The sequence below is a fragment of the Lissotriton vulgaris genome, chromosome 9 (assembly GCF_964263255.1).
Source record: "Lissotriton vulgaris chromosome 9, aLisVul1.2, whole genome shotgun sequence".
NCBI classification, from domain to species: domain Eukaryota; kingdom Metazoa; phylum Chordata; class Amphibia; order Caudata; family Salamandridae; genus Lissotriton; species Lissotriton vulgaris.
Window position 1 is genome coordinate 1142209681 of NC_141697.1, and position 17192 is coordinate 1142226872.

The 17192-nt window shown below is 43.9% G+C and overlaps 1 long non-coding RNA gene across 1 annotated transcript; it reads right to left on the minus strand.

Moving 5' to 3' along the window:
• Positions 1-2836: 2836 nt before the first annotated feature.
• Positions 2837-9892, minus strand: LOC147692927 (uncharacterized). The gene is made up of 2 exons (XR_015300084.1): positions 8871-9892; positions 2837-5512 (listed from the first exon to the last, which is right to left on the minus strand). It is a non-coding gene; the product is annotated as an uncharacterized LOC147692927 (long non-coding RNA).
• Between the last annotated feature and the right edge of the window lie 7300 nt (positions 9893-17192).

The window sequence follows — 17192 nt, forward strand, 5'->3', positions numbered from 1 at the left end:
ACACCTTCACTTCCAGATCCACATCGACCCCAAGACCACACTCAGAGGCACCCTCCTCTACAGACCACCAGGACCCCGCGCAAAATTTAGTGAAGACATCACGGACTTCATCACTCCCCACGCGCTCCCCTCCAAAGACTACATCCTTCTGGGAGACCTCAACTTTCACCTTGAAAAGATCAACGACCGCAACACCACCACCCTCTTGGACAACCTCGCCAACCTCGGACTTAAACAACTGGTCACTTCCCCCACCCACATCGCAGGTCACACACTCGACCCCATCTTCACCTCCAGCAATCATGTCTCCTTCAGCCACACTACGGATCTCCTCTGGACTGACCACAGCTGCATTCACTTCACCTACAACAAGCCAAAACCCATCAACCACCTCCAACCAACTCTGCAAAGAAACTGGAACAAAATCACCATCGACCAGATCTCCTCATCGCTCCTTCTAAACACCCCAGCCCACTCTTCCAACCCAGACCAAGCCGCCGCCAACTTCACCCTATGGTTATCCAACACCGCCGACACCTTAGCTCCACTGAAAAAACGTCAAAGCAAACCTGGCAACAAGAAGGCCTCATGGTTCAACGATGATCTTAAGAAGTCCAAGAAACTCTGCCGCTCCCTTGAAAAGGCCTGGAAAAAAGACCCAACCACCAGCACCAAGGACGCCTTCAAAAACGCCACCCGCACTCACCACCAACTAATCCGAAAGGCCAAGAAAACAGCATTCAAGGATCGACTTGACAACAACGCCCACAACAGCAAGGAACTTTTCAACATCGTCAAGGAATTTTCCAATCCCTCGGCCAACTCCAACAACATCACCCCCTCTCAAGCCCTCTGCGACTCCCTAGCTTCATTCTTCCACAACAAGATTGCTGACATCCACAACAGCTTCGACAACCAACCCGGAGACCAACCCACCCAACCATATGCTGAACACTCTCCCCCCGTGAACACCCTTAACGACTGGAACCCAATCTCCACTGAGGACACCATCCGCCTGATGAACTCCATCCACTCAGGATCCCCCACAGACCCATGTCCTCACCACATCTTCAACAAAGCAGACTCCGTCATAGCACCGCACCTCCGAGACGTCATCAACTGCTCCTTCAACTCCGCCACCTTCCCGGAAAACTGGAAACACGCTGAACTCACCGCCCTTCTGAAAAACCCCACAGCGGACTCCACCGAACTCAAAAATTACCGCCCCATTTCGCTCCTTCCATTCCCGGCCAAAGTAATCGAGAAAGCTGTCAACAACCAGCTCGCCGCTTTCCTCGAAGCCAACAAATCCCTCGACTCCTCACAATCTGGCTTCCGAGCAAAACACAGCACTGAGACCGCCCTCATCGCAGCAACAGACGTCATTCGAACTCTACTGGACAATGGAGACACAGTCGCACTCATCCTCCTCGACCTCTCTGCAGCCTTCGACACAGTATGCCACAGCACCCTTTTACAACGTCTCAGAAACATCGGAATACAAGGAAAAGCACTAGAATGGATCACCTCGTTCCTCACCGGAAGAACCCAGAGAGTCCGCCTTCCACCATTCAAGTCCGAGGCCACTGAAGTCATCTGTGGCGTACCACAAGGATCCTCACTCAGCCCCACCCTCTTCAACGTATACATGAGCCCCCTCGCGGCCATCGCCCGCCAACACAACCTCAACATCATCTCTTACGCGGATGACACTCAACTAATCCTTTCTCTCACCAATGACCCCAGCACCGCCAAAACTAACCTACACGAAGGAATGAAAGAAGTTGCCGAATGGATGAAACACAGCCGTCTGAAACTGAACTCAGATAAAACAGAAGTCCTCATCTTAGGTACATCCCCCTCTGCATGGGACGACTCTTGGTGGCCGGAAGCCCTTGGAAAAGCACCCATCCCGACAGACCACGCACGGAACCTAGGCGTCATCCTGGACTCTTCACTCTCAATGAACAGACAAGTCAGCGCCGTATCCTCATCCTGCTTCAACATTCTTCGCATGCTCAAAAAAACATTTCGCTGGATCCCCACCGAAACCAGGAAAACAGTCACCCATGCTCTGGTGTAATGGCTGGATTTTCTGTTTAGATGGGATCAGCCCCCAGGGGCCCCTGTGACCCAGCCAAAGCGTACTCACCTTCCGTCCTCAGGACTCCTCTATATCCAGGCACCTGGTACCTACCTGAGGATAGGGAACTCGCAATATACAAGCTCATATTATCAAAAACACCACTAAATCTATAGGGATACTAAGAATACTCACTGATTACTAGGGATATCCATACCCTACACTACACTTATTCACATCAGTTGGTCTCGCGGCCACCCTGACCCAGACCGTTCTACCCTAGGGCAGATCTGACACACAATCTGGTGCGTCTTCACACGGGCCTGCAGAACCCAATGCTCCCTTTTCCAAACCGTTCGCGATCCTGCGAAACTTACACGGTGATCTCCCTCTCACCGCTCTCATTAATCTTATGCCACAATCCGGTGGCTTTAGACACTGGTTTGACCCTCCAGTGCTCTCATTAACGCCGCGTGTCAAACGACGACCACATTCCTATGAACACCTATACATATATATATATATTGGGATATTATCTCAGCTGTCTACTCGGGATGAAACTACAATAATAACTTTAGATGTGGGTCCAGATTATTGTGTATTACCTGCTCTTGGCATCAAAGGTCCACTCACTCCCTATTTATGTGATCACCACTCACCTGATTGGGATTACTCATCCATTCATGCGCCTAGCAAACACCTAGAAGTGCCATTTACCTTTAGTGAACAAGAATAGGGACTACACGCCAGTTAGTTATAAACTGGGGACATTTATTACAGTAATATAAACATTTATGCAAATCTAACAAAGACTATAGGTAGAACACACCGCTTGAAAGAGAAAAGATTACACATAACAGGAACACTCCGCTGAAAGGGAAAAGATTAAGTGTAGCTAATGTGATGAAAACAATATCACCTGATTAGTGTGAAGTCTTGTTCTAGCTGTCATCTGGGTTCCTCTCTCGTCTGTGCCTTGGCTCATCTCATGCTCTCTCTCCTCTCCTGCACTCTTGGGTACACCTCTGCTCTGATCGCTCTGTCTCTGGACTCCTCTTCCCCGCTCTGACTGTCTCTCCACTTTGCGTCTTCACTCTTTAATGGTTCCTGCCGCTCTGATCACCGTTCATTCTACTATCTTAGTCGTTCTATCTCTGCGCCAATGTCCAATTCCATCTGCTCCCATAGGTTAATCCACGAGCTCTCCTCTATCTCTTCTAAAAGGCATTACTTCAGACTCCAGCTATTCACACTTCCTCCTGATAAACAACTGCTTCTGACTGCTTCCTTCAGTTCCAGCTCACTATTCAACTCAGCTCTTCTCCAGATTGAACCCTCTCTCTCTCTCTCTGCCAACTCCACTCCACTGCTCTCCTCTCTGCTGGACTCTCTCCTCGACTGACTCCTCGACTCCCCTCTGCTTGACTGCCTGACTCCGCCTCTGTACTTCACAAATATAGAATGCTGTTTCCTCATGGAAAGTTCCATCCATCAGCCCGCCGCTTACCAGATCTCTGCACCACTTCGCATCAAGGACACACACCCAGCTGGCCAGCCTTTTGTGGTGTCTTCAACACAGAGAATAATACAGCCTACCGATAAGGGCTGGCCCAGACCGGTTCTCTCCAAGTGAAAAACAGCCTTAACTATAAACTTCGCCTTTGCCCTGAAAAGCCTCCCTGCTTCCATCAAGATGGAGTCTCTCTAGCTTTAGGCCTGAAAGGGGTGAAATGCTCCTTAGCTCTGTCAGAATACCTACATACACCATACCAATGTGTCTAATATGTCAAAGCCAATAGGCAATAGACAGGTTAAAGTCAAGAATAAAGGCATATTAAGCAGCTATCCTCTTCTAGGTCTGGAAAAAGGGCTTAAAAGGGCCAACACAGGCTAAGAATGCCTATACTAGATGCGAGCAAGAATAATGATCTATTATCACTGCTAAATAAAGCCAAAAACCCTGCCATTACACTGCACCCTAGATCCTTATCTTGCGAGCATCTTATAAACAACAACAACCATCTAAACAAACATCAACATAATCTATCCAACATAGGCTAAAAACACCTATCCTAGATGTGAGCAAGATTAAGATCTATATCACTGCTAAATATCCCTGCCATCCACCCTTAGATCCTTATCTTGCGAACATCTGACAAACAATAACATCTAAATAAACAAACATCAACACAATCTATCAACAAATCAAAACCTAAAAAACTCCCTAAAAACAATGACAACTCAAGAAAATTCCACCTGAAACTCAATTGTAGGGAATAGAAACCTAAAAACAAATCAAAGCACCCTTGACTTGAATGCTGAAACATATCTGAGATTGGATCTGATAACAACAGAAACTAACCAAAGCATCCTTAAACTAAACGTGCCTCAACTTCTAATGATAACTGGTGAAATCTAGTGATGTAGGGACTTATGTGTTGAATGAAAACAGCAAGGGGCCTAAATGGGCCTACTTCGGACAACTTAAGGCTAAATGTGTTTCAACTTCTAATGAGAAAACAAGAAAGGGCCTAAATGAGCTCTACCTACTATAGGCAAGTTAAGCTAATGATGAATCATGAAACTATTGGTGTAGGGGCTTGTTTGTGTGATGAAAATAACAATAGGCCTAAATGAGGCCTACCTGCTGACATTAGTCAATTTAAGGTGAAATCTGAGAAATGAACATGACAAACTGTTGCAAGGTCTGGATAAACATTAACACATAATCATACTAAAAGACACACCACCCAGAACCATCTAAATTGTAAGGTAACCACCCTTTGATTAATCAAGGTGAAAATGCAAGAACAGTAAAAAACTACAACCCCAGTCTACAAGATTACTAGTGTAACATCAAGCTTAAATCACACAGTGGAGCACATGTGTGCGCCATCATTCAAAAAAGTCCTTCATTTGGAAAAACTATAATAGGTGACATATTTTTTTTTTAAAGTGGGGCCTGCTTGTACAAGGGATCATGCATGAATCAAGTCCTTTTACAATCCTGTAACAAATAAAACCTGTTTGGGTTTCATTTCTTTTTAAAAGTGGGGCCTGCTTGTACAAGGGATTATGAATCAAGTCCTTTTACAATCATGTAACAAATAAAACATGTTTGGGTTTCATTTCTTTTCAAAAGTGGGGCCTGCTTGTAGTGATGTCAAAATTGCAGGCCAAGGAATTAATAACTTTGCTTTAAAAGTGGGGCCTGATTGTCCAAGGGATTATTTAATGTCCAAATTCTTCAGTGTAGGCCACCACCCTGCATCCTGGACACTTCCTCCAATGCGGCCATCCATCACCCGGTCTGGTCTGGTCTGGTTCCATCATCCAAAACAATAAACTAAAATAATAACATGAAAATAAAAAGCTAAAACAAATAAAGGGAGTGGGCAGATGCACGCACGCACCCCAACTGCAGCAATCCTAGAAACCAGAGAAAAAGTATCATTATTCTTGTAAAATAAAATTTTCCATTTAAAAAGCACCCCGGGTGCCTTTCATTATTGAAAAGAAAATATCCTAATTAATTAAAAACATTCAAAATTTAACTTTTAGTAACATTGAGTGGGGCCTAACATACCCTAATCCTAACTAAGCCAGTCCCACCCTTCTGGGCAAGAGCCATGCTACAGTGTGAAGAGAAAAAAAAAAAATTTTGGAGTACCGCCCAAATGGTGACAGCATCAGCAGGGCACTGCAAGCCTCCCATTTTCCCTGGTCAGAGTCAGAAGAGCCAGGCCACCCCGCCCTTAAATAAACAAGCCGTGCGCGGAAGAAAATTGAACTGTAGCCAATCATAACACACTGGGACGTGATCGAAACTTGCAGAATGAAGGGAAATTCATCTGCGCAGACCAGCTGGTCTGCCAAGGTCAAAAAACAAATTCCTTATGCCTGTTCTCATGGCCTGATTCTCAAACTAACGGAGGCTAATATTAATAAAAAAACAATTCTGTTACAGTGTATTGCCAATTAAAAAAGATCCAATTTTTTTTTAAAAAAGACGTTTGTCCAACTAACTCAACTAAAGGCAAGACATTTAAAAATATGAGCACTTATTTAGGGTCCATTTGTCAAAGAGAAATAATTTGTAAAACAACATATACATTTCAACATTGTATTTAAGTTCACATTTATAAAAGCATACATTTTCATTTTACATTGGGGAAAATAATAATGTTACATTTTAACTTTTTTATTCAAAAGCACATGGTTGCCTCACACTAATTAAAAGCACATGTTACCACGCACTGTCGGGCAAGATTTATTATTCTAAACCTATTATTATTGCAACCATCACATTCCTGTCTAGATGGAAACCCCTCACAGAAATAATTAATGAAAACAGCTCGTAGCGTGCACTCTAACGGGCCATCTTTTTAACATTTCACTCATTTTAAAAGAACACAGCTTTCTCCGTAAGGTTGATTTATAACCACATCAATTCCAAGGTGAACCCACACAAATTCGTAGACGCATTTCAAAAGGAATGTGAAATGAACAGAACCCTCCTCAAAACACAAGATGTTACCTTTCCGTCAAGAAACTGACAAAGCACGTAGGCTGACCAAGGAACCAAAAAAAAAGTCAAAATCAAACCATCAAAAATCCTTAAAATAATTCACTGACTTTTATAGTCAGGTCAGATAACCATGCATGTTGACAGCATGTAAAAAATAAAGGCTGCCATCTCAACTCAAGATATTAACCCTTTGGCAGCTCAAATGGAAACATTTCCCAACGTCCATTTTTACATGGGAAAATCATTAGCACATTTCTTCACGTTTACAAATGACACGTACATATTTTCAAAAACGTTATCCCCAAGCACCCGAGAAAGATCCAGCTCTCTCCTGCCAAACGTAATGAGAACATGCCCTGTCCAAGCCATGACCACATGGCGCTATTCACAAGCCATATTTACAAGACAAGCCTTTCACAAACAACATTTCCAAGGCGCAATGCACAAGGAACACAACTGATTAACATAAGAACATGCACCTCACAAACCACATTAATATGGCGCTATTCTAAAGCCATATTTACAAGACAGTAAACAAACTCAAAAAACGACACGCTTGTCACAAGGAATATATTCAAAGCACCATTCACAAGCAACACAGCAGATCAACATGAGAACATGCACCTCACAAGGCACATTAAAATGGCGCTATTCTAAAGCCATATTTACAAGACAATAAACAAACTCAAAAAACGACACGCTTTTCACAAGGAATATATCCAAAGCACCATTCACAAGCAACACAGCAGATCAACATGAGAACATGCACCTCACAAGGCACATTAAAATGGCGCTATTCTAAAGCCATATTTACAAGGAGCTATATTCTAAAAACTCCACAGATCATATTAAAATGAACACATTTCACATTGCACAGCATAAGCAGATGCAGCAAGCAATTTAATGGGCAATTTAAAAGCACTTTTTACACACATTTATACAATTGGACCATCACAAAGATGTAACTGACTTCCTCATGTAATGCCATCCTTCAACTCTGACAGTTCAAACACCAAGATGAAAACCATTCCTTCCACCCTGAATAAACCAAATGCCATGATGTAATGCAATCTCCTCACGCTGCAACTGTTCAAGCCAATAGGTCTAACAGGCTACATAAACTGCAACATTACGCCAGATGGAACTAGCGTTCAGGGCACTCCCTCAGAACACATGGGCAACTCTCTAAACACATGGAGGTCACACAGGATTCGTAAACTGTCCGACTACGCCAAAATGTAATTGGCGTTCATGGCACTCACTAACAACACATGGGAACCTCTCTAAACACATGGCCAGGCACACAGGCTTCGTAAGATGACGACTACGCCAAAATGTAATGGCTGGATTTTCTGTTTAGATGGGATCAGCCCCCAGGGGCCCCTGTGACCCAGCCAAAACGTACTCACCTTCCGTCCTCAGGACTCCTCTATATCCAGGCACCTGGTACCTACCTGAGGATAGGGAACTCGCAATATACAAGCTCATATTATCAAAAACACCACTAAATCTATAGGGATACTAAGAATACTCACTGATTACTAGGGATATCCATACCCTACACTACACTTATTCACATCAGTTGGTCTCGCGGCCACCCTGACCCAGACCGTTCTACCCTAGGGCAGATCTGACACACAATCTGGTGCGTCTTCACACGGGCCTGCAGAACCCAATGCTCCCTTTTCCAAACCGTTCGCGATCCTGCGAAACTTACACGGTGATCTCCCTCTCACCGCTCTCATTAATCTTATGCCACAATCCGGTGGCTTTAGACACTGGTTTGACCCTCCAGTGCTCTCATTAACGCCGCGTGTCAAACGACGACCACATTCCTATGAACACCTATACATATATATATATATTGGGATATTATCTCAGCTGTCTACTCGGGATGAAACTACAATAATAACTTTAGATGTGGGTCCAGATTATTGTGTATTACCTGCTCTTGGCATCAAAGGTCCACTCACTCCCTATGTATGTGATCACCACTCACCTGATTGGGATTACTCATCCATTCATGCGCCTAGCAAACACCTAGAAGTGCCATTTACCTTTAGTGAACAAGAATAGGGACTACACGCCAGTTAGTTATAAACTGGGGACATTTATTACAGTAATATAAACATTTATGCAAATCTAACAAAGACTATAGGTAGAACACACCGCTTGAAAGAGAAAAGATTACACATAACAGGAACACTCCGCTGAAAGGGAAAAGATTAAGTGTAGCTAATGTGATGAAAACAATATCACCTGATTAGTGTGAAGTCTTGTTCTAGCTGTCATCTGGGTTCCTCTCTCGTCTGTGCCTTGGCTCATCTCATGCTCTCTCTCCTCTCCTGCACTCTTGGGTACACCTCTGCTCTGATCGCTCTGTCTCTGGACTCCTCTTCCCCGCTCTGACTGTCTCTCCACTTTGCGTCTTCACTCTTTAATGGTTCCTGCCGCTCTGATCACCGTTCATTCTACTATCTTAGTCGTTCTATCTCTGCGCCAATGTCCAATTCCATCTGCTCCCATAGGTTAATCCACGAGCTCTCCTCTATCTCTTCTAAAAGGCATTACTTCAGACTCCAGCTATTCACACTTCCTCCTGATAAACAACTGCTTCTGACTGCTTCCTTCAGTTCCAGCTCACTATTCAACTCAGCTCTTCTCCAGATTGAACCCTCTCTCTCTCTCTCTGCCAACTCCACTCCACTGCTCTCCTCTCTGCTGGACTCTCTCCTCGACTGACTCCTCGACTCCCCTCTGCTTGACTGCCTGACTCCGCCTCTGTACTTCACAAATATAGAATGCTGTTTCCTCATGGAAAGTTCCATCCATCAGCCCGCCGCTTACCAGATCTCTGCACCACTTCGCATCAAGGACACACACCCAGCTGGCCAGCCTTTTGTGGTGTCTTCAACACAGAGAATAATACAGCCTACCGATAAGGGCTGGCCCAGACCGGTTCTCTCCAAGTGAAAAACAGCCTTAACTATAAACTTCGCCTTTGCCCTGAAAAGCCTCCCTGCTTCCATCAAGATGGAGTCTCTCTAGCTTTAGGCCTGAAAGGGGTGAAATGCTCCTTAGCTCTGTCAGAATACCTACATACACCATACCAATGTGTCTAATATGTCAAAGCCAATAGGCAATAGACAGGTTAAAGTCAAGAATAAAGGCATATTAAGCAGCTATCCTCTTCTAGGTCTGGAAAAAGGGCTTAAAAGGGCCAACACAGGCTAAGAATGCCTATACTAGATGCGAGCAAGAATAATGATCTATTATCACTGCTAAATAAAGCCAAAAACCCTGCCATTACATCTGGTCACGAGCCGACTGGACTACGGAAACACCCTCTATGCAGGTACTACCGCTAAACTCCAGAAGAAACTCCAACGAATCCAAAACGCCTCAGCCAGGATCATATTAGACATCCCGCGCAACAAACACATCTCTGGTCACCTGAAAGACCTCCACTGGCTACCCGTCAATAAGAGAATCACTTTCCGACTGCTAACCCACGCACACAAATCACTCTACGACATCGGACCAGAATGCCTCAACTCACGACTGTCCTTCTACACCCCCTCCCGCCAACTACGTTCTTCCAGCCAAGCCCTCGCCACTGTACCTCGCATCAACAAGACCACCATGGGAGGCAGATCCTTCTCATACCTGGCTGCTAGAACATGGAACTCACTCCCCACTTACCTTCGCCTTACCCAGAACCACCTAGCATTCAGAAAGCAACTTAAAACGTGGATATTTGACAAGTAATCCTCCTCCCCTTCCTAAGCGCCTTGAGACCCTCTGGGTATGTAGTGCGCTATATAAATTCTTTGACTTGACTTGACTTGACTAGAACAGGCCTTAAAAACTCATGCCTGGGATCAGCGTACAGTGGAAAGAACAAACTTGAGTGGCAAGTGCTTTGTTCAGTAGATTGGTCACACCAGGTGGGGGGTAGGTTATGTGGCCAAATACACTGAACAGGGATGGCCACCTTCAAATGTATCATAAGAAAATCTAAAAAGAGAAATATATCAGCGATAGGTAGGGTTTGTAACCCAGACAAGATATGGTTCTACGTTAGCTGATGGGGAGATCGTGACATATCTTTTAATTGCTACCATGAACAATACTTTGTGCAGCCTTACATTCGAGCGATGGTTAAGGAAACACAATTTAACTTCCTCTTTAGGTTTTTGGGTTTATCAGAGCACGATTAATAACTCTTTCATGCCTATTGATTCAAAAGTCTCCTTCAAATAGGTGATCCAAGGAATTCGAGCCACCCCATGCAAGGAGAGACAATCAGAAATACAAGATCGAACTAACTCTGCCACCGGGTCTGTCAAGGTCTTGATCCACTGTAATAATGGTGCCAATTCCAGTGTGTCTTCTAAGTAAGACCTAGGTCTTTGTGGCAAATCAATGTATTATTGTATTTCTGATTTCCACAACGCATTTGCAAAGTTATACCTCTCCTCCTACCTCTGAAAGTAATACCTATTGATAGAAATTAGGTTACAGGTTGACTGGGGTGTGAGCCCGGGTCGATCAGCAACCTCAATCCTAGTCAGGGTAAGGCACAAGCAAACCCCAACTTAACTTGTGCTCACCCCCTGGTAGCTAGACACCGAGCAGTCAGGCTTAACTTAGAGACAATGTGTAAAGTATTTATGCAACTTTTAAACAGTGAAAAACCACAAAAAGGATCCAGCACCAAGTTAGAAAAATAGAGCTTTCTTTAATAAATAAAACACAACCAAAATGACAAACGTCCAAGTAATAGAACCGGAGATATTAGATTTTGATGTTTTGGGACAAAACAGTGCCAAAAAGCACAATGTTTTTATGGGAACAGTGTTCAAGAACATTATTGTCGTGTGTGTGCGGTTCTGAAACGCTTAGAGGATGCGGGCATGACGCTCAAGAGAAGTAAATGTAAGTTTGGTGTACAGGAAGTAAATTACTTGGGACATAGAATAACTGGGGAAGGAATTTATCCCAAAAAGGAGTTAGTGGACACTATTAACAAGGTAAAGGAACCAGTGAACAAGGAAGAATTAATATCCTTTCTTGGCATGGTAGAGTTTTATGGTAAATTCATTTGTAATTTTGTAGATAAGACTCAGTATTTGAGAATATTGACTTCTAGGAATGTTGAGTTTGAATGGACGGATGACTGTAAAAGGGAATTTGATTGCATTAAGTGTGAGTTGAATAAAGCACCCTCTCTTCAGGCATTTGTACCGGGTTTGCCTACAATTCTATTTACAGATGCGAGTGAGAAAGGACTTGGTGCTGTCCTGGTTCAGAAAAGAAATGGTAAAGACTTCCTGATTTGTTGTTCATCAAGGTGTTTAAGAGGATCAGAATTGAATTATTCTGTTATAGAAAAAGAGTCTCTTGCTATCTACTGGTCTTTGAGAAAGTTGAAGAATTTGATTTGGGGCACGAAAGTATTTATTTTTTCGGATCATAAACCATTGAAAGAGATTTTTGATAAAAAGGGCTTGGATGCAATTTCGTCAAGGATTAGGAGATGGGTAGTTTCTCTACAAGAGTTTGACTTTGTTGTTGATTACATTCCGGGTGTGTCAAATAAATCGGCTGATTGTTTGTCGAGGATGGTAGGTAAGGAAAATTTTGATGATGAGGATGATTTTGGTGAGTGTGATGACTGTATAAGTGTATGTGAGATTACGGAGGGGGCAATTGAAGAGAAAGAGTGGAGAGATGAGTTGGAGAAGGACGAGGAGATTAAAAAAGTGATGCTGTCACTGAGTAGTACTTCACGGTTGGAGAAGCCTTGGATGTTAGTTTCTGATGAGCTTTCAATGAATGGTGGTTTATTGACTCGTGGTACAAAAATGGTGCCACCTTTGGGTATTAGAAAGAAGTTATTGACTCACGCGCATTCAGGACATCTTGGTATTGTTAAAACAAAGGAGATTCTACGAATGCGGTTTTGGTGGCCTGGAATGGACCTAGAGATTGAGACATTAGTGAGGGATTGTCCAGAGTGCTGTGCTAGTGATAAGATCTTAAAGACGAAGCAGATGCCCATGGTGAAGAGATTGCTACCAAGGCATCCTTGGGATGAATTGGCAATAGATATAGTTGGTCCTTTGTCTGGTGTAAGTGATACGCCTTACCTTTTGGTGTTAAGAGGAAGTGATTAAGTTTCTGGATGCACTTTTTAGGAAGGAGAGTTTTCCTAATAGTCTTCTTTCGGATAATGGGCCACAATTTTGTTCGAGGGTGTTTGAGGAGTTCTTGAGGAAGTGTGGTGTGGTACATAAGAGATATTCGTTGTATCATCCTGAGTCGAATGGGGCAGTTGAGAGAGTCAATAAAATGCTGAAAGAGGCAATACAGTTAGCTAGATCATCAGGGTTGAACTGGAAGTCTATTCTTCAAGAGAGAATTAATGCTTATCGCTTTGCACCACATTCAACAACTGGGAGATCTCCGTTTGAGTTGTTTAAAGGCAGGGCTCCCAACACTTGGTTGTGTCCTGGGTGGATGAAAGTTAACAAGGGTTTGGTGGATAATGGGATTGGTGAGTGGCGTTGTAAGGAAGAAAGGAAACTGGATGAAAGGAAGCGTTATTATGATAAAAGAAAATGCGTGGATGTACAGAAGATTTTAGTGGGTGATCTTGTGAGAATAAAAGCTCAGGTTGGTTGTAGATCCTGGTCGAAGTATACTGATGTAAGATCTGTGGTGAAGGTTTTTAGGAATGCTATTAAAACGGAGGATGGGAGGATATGGAATAGGAGTAGAGTAGTTGTGGTTAGGTCAAGAATTCCTGCACAAGATTTGATGTGCGGAAGAGAAGAATTACATCATCCATCTTTCAGTTTTGTTAATGGTTCTAATTTATCTCCATCTTCCCTCAGAAGTCAAAGGGTACGTAGACCTCCTGTTTATTTGAGGGATTATTCATTGTGAGTCTTTTCTCCCGTATGTTTCTTTTTGTTAAGTTTATCATTATATGCTTTTGTTTAGAAGGGAGATGTGTGATGCTGTACATCTATTTCTATAACTGTACCTTTAATGTGCTAGAACATCCTTCTCTGTGTATTCCGATCTCGTGTGAGATTCTGGAATACATGGAAGTTCCTTTTGTCAGTTGCGAATTAGACCTGTGGCTGGGGTTGTAATTAAAGCTTGCTTTTTAACCAACTTTGTTCCTGACTACTTAATTCTGGATCTGGACACTACAGTGTCACCTGTGGATATCTGGTCACGGTGGACCGCGACAAAGTCACAAGTTTAGTCTGACCATAATGGAGCGCATAGGCTGGCTATAGGGACTCAGCCGCGCCTGCTGAACAAAGTACCTTATAATTGGGGTTGCATAGAATTATGTGGATCTGTGTCAAAGATGCGTTGTGCAGCCGAGGTGAGGCTTCGGTTCCCAATTCAGCAAGGCTGCGGTGCAAGGTCCTGTTGTGCCAACGCTGGGTCCCCTCGATGGGGCGTACGATGTAAAGACTGGCGTTGAGGTTGTGGCACGCAGTCAGGGCGATGCAATGGTTTTGAAGAGCTGCCAGGCTGAGATGAGGAGTCCAGAATCTTTGTTAGGTATGTGTTGGCATGATGGTGTGTGTATGCAATGCTGTGCTTGTCAGTATTTTATGGTTGTGTTTACTGGTTGTGTGTGTTTGATTGTGTGTGTCCTTGTGAAATGTTGTAGAGTATGTTGGGGGGGAGGGTGTGTGGCTGTCATGGTCTCAGAGTGCAATGATGTGATAGAGGACCTCTCTAGTGTGAGATCAATGTGGAGTTAGAAGTGAAGTTGGACCTGTGGGATGGGAAGTAACAAAGGAGATTAAGTTATAAAAGAACAACAAGTACTGGCAAGGTCAAAGGTTCTCGGTGTGATGTGCTAGTGCATGCACAGTGAACGCAAATAAATTCAAAATATAAAATACAATAGATGGCCTATATTGAAATCACCATTGTCTTCAATAAGTCCTGTTTCTAATTCTATATCTTATAAATGTCAGATAGCAAGGGAGCTTTGAAAATGGTCTTTCCTTGTTTCTATAGCATAGAAAGAAAGGCAGAGTGGCAGTGAGAGCTCCCTTGTACTGATGGTAAGGGCGCGTTCAATGTAGACAACCCTTTGTATCTATAAAAATACAAAAGGAAAGCAAAACACAAGCCCCTTTGACAGAAATGAGAAGCTGCGGGGAAAGTTAAAAGGCACAAACAGGGAAGGGGAAGAGATGGGTGGAAGTTATGAACGGGGAAAGAAACATGGGAGGAAGGAATGAGAGGGATGGGTGGCTGACAGAGACAAGGAGTGACACTCAGACGAAGGTGGAAGGAGTGGGAAAAGGCAACAAGAGGGAGGCAATTGGGTAGTTTCTGCTACTTCCCCTTTCAAGGCAAACTAACAGTTTGGAAAGTCTGCCTAACTGTAAAAGCCTATTCTTTTGCTCAATATATTCAAATCTCGGCCCGTGTTTGCTCAAGAAAAATGTTTAGTCTGATTCCTCTTCAGGACAAATACAGGCTATGCCTTCCTTCCAGAGGCATTAAGAATTTGTTTGCAGAACCAAGTGAGTCAGCTGCTGGAACTTCCATCAACTTGGTTGAGGGTACAAGACTTGATAGCAGCCACAACAGCGATTGTCCCATAGGCCGATCATCACCTGAAGCCCTGACCTCCGTCTCCGTAAGACCAGTTAGGGCTTCAGCTCTTACGGAACCCAGATCTGAGTTATAAAGATCTGCTTTATTGATATCGTAATTGATAACTCCAGATTTTTAGTGGAGGTTAAACCCAGAGAATCTTTAGAAATGGGGGGCTGTTAGACCAGTCATCCTTCTGGTGGTCTCTCCCCTACTTATTGCCTGTTTACCGCCACTTTTTGCTGTATCTTTTTTGTTGACCGTAGGACTCTGAGCACTTTACCACTGTTAACCAGTGCTTAAGTGCGTGTGATTCTCTCCTAAACATGGTAACATTGGTGTACACCTGATTGGCATATTTAGTTTACCTGTAAGTCCCTTGTAAAGTGGTATACCATATACCCAGGGCCTGTAACCTAAATGCTACTAGTGGGCCTGTAGCACTGGAGGTGCCACCCACACAAGTATCCTTTCAAACCTGTCTCAGGCCTGCCATTGCAAGGCCTGTTTGTGTAGTTTACTGCCACTTCGACATGGCATTTAAAAACACTTGCCAAGCCTTACTTTTATTACCCATAAGCCACCTCTAAGTTAGGCCCCTAAGTGACCCTAAGGGGAGGGTGCAGTGTAACTTAAAGGCAGGACATGAATTTTATGTTTAACATGTCCTGGCAGTGACAAACAGATACATTTGTTTTTCATTGCGGTGAGACCTACTCCTTCATTGGCTAGCATTGGGGACTGCTTAAAACATCTTTTTAAGCTGTAATTCCTGATAAAAAAAGGATTAGTTACAACATGTTTTATATGTTTGGAATGGTGGTGATAAATCCTCTTTAGTGGTAAAATTGGCCACTTTTAGAAAGTGGACATTTCTCTGCTCTTAACTTTGCTCAGTGTGCTTGCAGCCTGTATCCAATACACGTTTGGGCTGGGTGACAGATACACTTTGTGCATTCCCTCTAGAGATCTACAAACACATGAAAGGGCGGGTGTGACAACAAAGGACTCATCTGCATTCTGATATCCTTCCTCAGCAGAAAGGGGGAGAGGTGGCTCACACATCTGAATAGGCTGTGTCCTGTCTTCACACACAGCGGGATTAACCCCTGATTACCCCCATCGATAGTCTGGCAGACTGGGTTGAAATGGATCCTTGTGCACTTAAGAGAATTCCTTTGAAGTCACCCCAAACACCAAAAGGAACTTTTGGGTATAAGTACTGGGGCCCTAACCCTACCAAATCAGTACACTACTGGACTTGGGAAGAACTCTGCTGGAGTAAAGACTGCTGTTCTGTAGGTATTGCCACTTTGCTGCAACTGACTATTCTAGGGAACTGCTTTTCTGCTTTGCAGAGCTGCCCTGCTGCCTGCTGATCTCTGCTCTGCTGAGGACAAGGAATGGACCTATCTCACTTGAACCGCGAGTGACTCTAAAGGCTTGCTGTCTTGCCTCCTGTTTTCTGAAGTGTCCTGCAATCCTTCTGGTGCTGCTCGACTCTGCCATCTGTAAGCCCTACCCTTGCCTGAGGTGCCCCCTCACAGTCCTAAAATGAACAATTGATGGACAGAATGCTGCACAATGTCAAACATTTACCCCAGTACAGAGATCTGGGCCTATAGCCATCGTTTTTTTGCTATCAATGCCACTCCAGTTCAGACCCAGCCATATACAAATCAGTCTTGACCCTATTCCCCATTCGAACAGTCCAGGCAGAACTGCCAGGCCAGGTCATCCCTGGACTGGAAACAAGCATCCTGGAACCAGTTTCGGGGCATCGCCCCTCATCAGCCATGCTAGCTTGACTCCAGTGGGATAGATAGCACTGGACCCACCTGGAAACTGTTTGCGCTGACCAAATCGGTTCCGAAAGGCATTCGGACAGAATGTGCCTTTCCGGAGCCAATTCGTACAGCTCTATAGACTAGGTTTCCG